We start from the raw sequence: 5,704 nt of genomic DNA, 5'->3' as shown, positions 1-5,704 counted from the left end.
AGCATGAATAATAAACATTTATCATGATATAAGGAAATATAAATAACAACTTTATTATTGTCTCTAGGGTATATTTCCTTCAGTCTCCCACTTGCACTAGAGTCAATAATCTAGATTACATAGTAATGATTCTAATACCCATGGAGTCTTGGTGTTGATCATGTTTTGCTCGTGAGAGAGGCTTAGTTAACGGGTCTGCAACATTCAAATCCGTATGTATTTTGAAAATCTCTATGTCTCCCTCCTTGACTTGACCACGGATGGAATTGAAGCGTCTCTTGATGTGTTTGGTTCTCTTGTGAAATCTGGATTCCTTCGCCAAGGCAATTGCTTCAGTATTGTGACAAAAGATTTTCATTGGACCCGATGCACTAGGTATGACACCTAGATCGGATATGAACTCCATCCAGACTCCTTCATTTGCTGCTCCTGAAGCAGCTATGTACTCTGCTTCACACGTAGATCCCGCCACGACGCTCTGCTTGGAACTGCACCATCTAACAGCTCCACCCTTTAATATAAATATGTATCCGGTTTGTGACTTAGAGTCATCTGGATCAGTGTCAAAGCTTGCATCGACGTAAGCATTTACGATGAGCTCTTTGTCACCTCCATAAACGAGAAACATATCCTTAGTCCTTTTCAGGTATTTCAGGATGTTCTTGACCGCTGTCCAGTGATCCACTCCTGGATTACTACCTCCCTACTAAACTTATAGCAAGGCACACATCAGGTCTGGTACATAGCATTGCATACATGATAGAACCTATGGCTGAGGCATAGGGAATGACTTCCATTTTCTCTCTATCTTCTGCAGTGGTCGGGCATTAAGTCTGACTCAACTTCACACCTTATAACACAGGAAAGAACCCTTTCTTCGATTGATCCATTTTGAACTTCTTCAAAACTTTATTAGGGTATGTGCTTTGTGAAAGTCCAATTAAGCGTCTTGATCTATCTCTATAGATCTTAATGCCCAATATATAAGCAGCTTCACCGAGGTCTTTCATTGAAAAATTCTTATTCAAGTATCCTTTTATGCTATCCAGAAATTCTGTATTATTTTCAATCAACAATATGTCATCCACATATAATATTAGAAATGCTACAGAGCTCCCACTCACTTTCTTGTAAATATAGGCTTCTCCAAAAGTCTGTATAAAACCATATGCTTTGATCACACGATCAAAGCGTATATTCCAACTCCGAGAGGCTTGCACCAGTCCATAAATGGATTGCTAGAGCTTGCACACTTTGTTAGCACCTTTTGGATCGACAAAACCTTCTGGTTGCATCATATACAACTCTTCTTTAAGATATCCATTAAGGAATGCAGTTTTGACATCCATTTGCCAAATTTCATAATCATAAAATATAGCAATTGCTAACATGATTCGGACAGACTTAAGCATCACTATGGGTGAGAAGGTCTCATCATAGTCAACTCCTTGAACTTGTCGAAAACCTTTCGCAACAAGTCAAGCTTTGTAGACAGTAACATTGTCGTCAGCGTCAGTCTTCTTCTTGAAGATCCTTTTATTCTCTATTGCTTGCTGATCATCGGGCAAATCAACCAAAGTCCACACTTTGTTCTCATACATGGATCTCATCTTAGATGTCATGGCCTCAAGCCATTAAGCGTAATCTAGGCTTATCATCGCTTCCTCATAGTTCGTAGGTTCGTTATGGTCAAGTAACATGACCTCTAGAACAAGATTACCATACAACTCTGGCACGGATCATACTCTGGTTGACCTACGAGGTTCGGTAGTATTTTAATCAGAAATTTCATGATCAGTATCATTAGCTTCCTTACTAATTGGTGTAGGAATCACTGAAACTAATTTCTGTGATGAACTACTTTCCAATTCGGGAGAAGGTACAATTACCTCATCAACTTCTACTTTCCTCCCACTCACTTCTTTCGAGAGAAACTCCTTCTCTTGAAAGGATCCATTCTTAGCAACGAATATTTTGTCAGTGTGTTTTTCCAGTCTACTTGTGGCTACTTCTTCCTCTAAATAGAAATTTGTCAGTGTGTCTCTCTGTATGACTAATAGAATGCAGCCAATAACTGCACGTGTCGGTAATTAATCATGAAGTTTCCTAAAAAAGGTACTTAGTCCATTAAATCTCCATCGTGTGTGTCAAATTCCTGAACATGAAGCCTGTCACTCTGTACCTACAAAATAGCTAGAACATCAGTAAGTGAAATTTAAGGAAGATGGTGACGAGCTTCCTAGACTTGAGCTGCTGGAGATCCCACAGCTAGAGCTCAATGACTCCAGCAAGTCACTGTTCCGGAATGTGATTGCGTTCGAGCGGACGTACACATACATGAATACTATCTTTTATGACTCTGAATCTTCACAGGAGATGGTTAATGGCATACAAACAATTTGCCTTAATTCTTGAAGTGAATGTTAATCTGATTCTCATACCGAGGAACCATCTTCAGGTACATTTTCTTCACAATCTGCTTGATATGCCTATATTGATAATGTGTGACAATCAGCTACATTCACCTCAACATAACCGAGGACGAAATATTTTTATGACGAGGAAGAAAATAATGATTGATAGAAACCCATCCAACCATGAATAGCTCAGATTAGCTATTTATAATTTATATGTACTACAGTCAAAAATCATAATTTGATCAAAACATAACTTCATCCAAGATTATGTCGCAATGGATTGCTATAAGTCCACCAACGAATTTTAGATTTACGACCAAACTTTCTGCCAGAAGTCAGCCACAATACTGTGCACCAATGTATGCCAAGAATGTGTGTGTGCATGTGTGTGTAGACACACACACACAACACTGATAGATTAACCTTAAGAAGTAATTTACTGCTAGGTGCATGTAGGCCTGGATAGCCTGCTGCAGCCAGAATAGTAAAAGAAACTTGGATTATTCATGTAATGAATATTCTAGAAATTGGCTGCAAGAGACACAATCACCAAACAAGAGTTTAACAAGAATTATTTCTGTGCAAGTATAAAGATATATTTAATGGCTCTTACATAGTTAACTTGGTATTCTAGAAATTGGCTGCAAGAGACACAATCACCAAACAACAGTTTAACAAGAATTACTTCTGTGCAAGTCTAAAGATATATTTAATGGCTCTTACATAGTTATATTGGCTGCACAGATAATTACATAGTAGACTATATATGCTGAAGAAACCATAAGCATCAAGATGGCATATAAATTCTTATGTTATGGCATCGCTGGTCATTAGTGCTCATTGGGCTCTATACTTATCAAGTCAATGCACAGGAGGAAAAATCAAAAGCATAGCCATGCATTCACACCATATTTCTAGACCAGATGAAAACAGGAAAGTATGCTTGTTACCTACATAAAATCTGATTTTGGCGGCACAGATTTGCATAGAGTGGTGGCCAATGTTGCTACAACCGAGGATTAGGGAACTCACCCACCTCTGACTCTCGCATGGCAGCATGGGAAATTTCCCTTTTCTTTCAACTAATCTCATCTGAAAACTTCCATGGTTCGACGAACCTCCCCGTCTCCCTCCTTGGGGCCTTCTCCTCCCAGATCTAGAGGAAACGCCAAGAGGAACAGACAGCCACTAGAGGAAACGCAGTATCGCACATATAGACATGTCCATGTTGAGCTTGATCTAGAGCTTGACAACGGTAGGGAATTGGAGTCCGGCAGGCAGCCTTGGTATGGCGATCTCCTTGACCAGGACGACACCGTCCGGCCGCACGGCCACACCTCCGTCCAGCCTTGGTAATTGTCCAACATAGCACACTGCTGCTCATCGAAGAGATGAGCCTGGAACCACCATGAACCTCCTCATGTACTCGTTTGCATCTTCACCAGTCTAGGGGCTACCTCCACCAATGCTCAAGATTTAGTTTATTAAGTAACAAAATCAAAAGATTGATCCTACAGAGATGAAGGCTTCAGAAGAACAACATGGTAGCGAGCATATTATAACTGAATATAAACTTACAGCATGCACATGTCGCATTGATATGCATAATTAGAATTTTACAGGGCCAGAAAAATGACACTATAGTTCACTGACGCGGTTAGAGGTTTGTGCGTCCAACCATCCAAGTATAAATGTAGATCCTACCTCTAATATCAGTTTCACTCAGTCAGGAAAGTGTGTTGAATGTTATTGTTACCTCTCTAAATGAACAAGAAGTCCTTCTGTTCCTTGAAAGAGATCATCAATGGATGAGATAGCTAAGCATATAAGGCCTCATGATTGCTCTTGCCTAAATGAGGCATAATATTAGAAAAAATATAACACCTCATTTGGCATTAGAGATTTATAAAGTACTTGATCAAGTAAGATCATAGAAAGCAATAGTTGAGCATGTACCTTGTCACAGATCTTCATACTCATCGGTGGAATGTGTGATATGAAGATTTTATGGTAGTTCCTGGTTGTTGTTATATAATCTACACTCCGATCAAGTATTGGGATGAACAATTTTGAGCATAATAAAAGCACGTCATACAACTATATGCGATTAGAATGCAGTTCCAAATTCATACAACTGAAAAGAAGATAGATACTACTTTATATATCGTTTTTGTGAAGCCAATATTGCCATGGTCATGAAGCATTGGATTCTAGATAAGTGTAAATTTAGAGAGTAAGGAGATGGCGCCGTCTGCCTTCCGGAGCTCCCCGCCTTCGATCTCGTGCACACCTCCGAGGACCGCGTTGGTATCGACCTCCCACCTCAATCTGGATGTCCTCCTCCATCTCGAGCACCTCTTCCCTGTGGATCCGGTTGTGGCCAATGTACAGACTAATTCCCACACAAAACATTCATTAAGTTAGCATTGTCTCTTTTTCATCTATAGTTCAACTTTCAACCCGATAGAGTTTTGGAGCCCCCAAACCGGGCAGGCATACAAAATAGGAAAGTGAAGGAAGTAGACCTTGTCGTGGGGGTGGGCGGCGAGCTGTGTAAGGTGCCCCATGGCGCCAACAGCAATCACGGCCCACGCTCCATCGTCGACGTCGTAAGCAAAGCTCCCCATCGCGGTCGCCGCATGGACAAGCGGTCGATGACGCGCCGGGCTCGGCCAGCGCTGCGGCGACCACCGGCACGGTGCCCAGGCCCGCGTGCTCCCCCTCCTTGCGTCCCCCTCCTCCTGATACGCCCAGGCCCGCGTCCTCCTCCTGGTCCACCGACGCCGCCGGGCCCCCCGACCACCAATCTAGCCGCTCATTCCTCTAGCCGCGTCCCCATGTAGAATGGCGTTGAGGAGGACTCCGAAGGCGTGGATGCCGACTGACTCACTGGCGCGGCACCAGATCGACTGCCGCGTGGGGTGGGGCACCTCCTGGCATCTGGGATCAGGAGGCGAGTGGGAGAGAGGAGAGCCTGTTCTCGTGTGGGTTTCTCATTTTTTAAACTTAAAAAGGACCGTGGTTTGAATACCATAAACTATAGGGATTTATTTGGAAAATGGCTGAACAAACCGTTTTCTCACTTAAGAAAGGACTATGGGTTGAATACTGAAAAACTCAGGGACTTTTCTGCAAAACTACCGGGACGTACAACCAGAAGCAATCGGTGATTTATTAGTAGATAAGATGGATGTGAAGAGTGCTTTCCTTAACAGTCCTCTACAAGAAGAAGTATATGTATCAAAACCACCTGGGTTTGTTGATCCCAATCACAAAGATTATGTGTA

The 5,704-nt window shown here is 42.0% G+C and overlaps 1 long non-coding RNA gene across 1 annotated transcript; it reads right to left on the bottom strand.

Annotated features, from left to right (window-relative positions):
- Window positions 1–1,513: 1,513 nt before the first annotated feature.
- On the bottom strand, window positions 1,514–4,936 carry LOC125548376 (uncharacterized). Its single transcript, XR_015599729.1, has 3 exons — window positions 4,374–4,936; window positions 4,174–4,266; window positions 1,514–3,870 (listed from the first exon to the last, which is right to left on the bottom strand). It is a non-coding gene; the product is annotated as an uncharacterized LOC125548376 (long non-coding RNA).
- Window positions 4,937–5,704: the final 768 nt, after the last annotated feature.

This window comes from Triticum urartu, chromosome 3A (assembly GCF_056163025.1).
Source record: "Triticum urartu cultivar PI428250 chromosome 3A, HENAU_Tu73, whole genome shotgun sequence".
Lineage (NCBI taxonomy): Eukaryota > Viridiplantae > Streptophyta > Magnoliopsida > Poales > Poaceae > Triticum > Triticum urartu.
The sequence above is the reverse complement of the archived record's forward strand: the minus strand, read 5'-3'. Positions and strand labels throughout refer to the sequence as shown.